General features: G+C 63.1%; 1 protein-coding gene across 1 annotated transcript in view; it reads right to left on the reverse strand.

Annotated features, from left to right (window-relative positions):
• RAPSN (receptor associated protein of the synapse) overlaps positions 1-244 on the reverse strand; it is a 13,769-nt gene that overhangs the window by 385 nt on the left and 13,140 nt on the right. The window lies entirely within an intron of this gene.

A 244-nucleotide genomic window follows, 5' to 3' on the forward strand; every position in this document is an offset into this window, starting at 1 on the left:
GAGGGAAGAGATGGCCCCACCAGCGCTGCAGCCCTGCAGCCCCCTTTCCCGCTCCCCTCTCCCACTCTGCCTGGGGGGCTTTAAGGCAGGGCACTGGCTGGGGGCCAAGGGTCAGGGCTGGAGCCATCTGTGCCCACCCAGAGGAGCTTTGAGGGACTCTCTATTCTCTCTGCGGACTGTGACAACCAGGATGGCTACCTCACGGGGCTGCTGGGAGGATTTGCATGTTCATATGTGGGACGCT

The sequence above is a fragment of the Tupaia chinensis genome, unplaced genomic scaffold (assembly GCF_000334495.1).
Source record: "Tupaia chinensis unplaced genomic scaffold, TupChi_1.0 Scaffold000561_1, whole genome shotgun sequence".
In the NCBI taxonomy this organism is placed as follows: domain Eukaryota; kingdom Metazoa; phylum Chordata; class Mammalia; order Scandentia; family Tupaiidae; genus Tupaia; species Tupaia belangeri.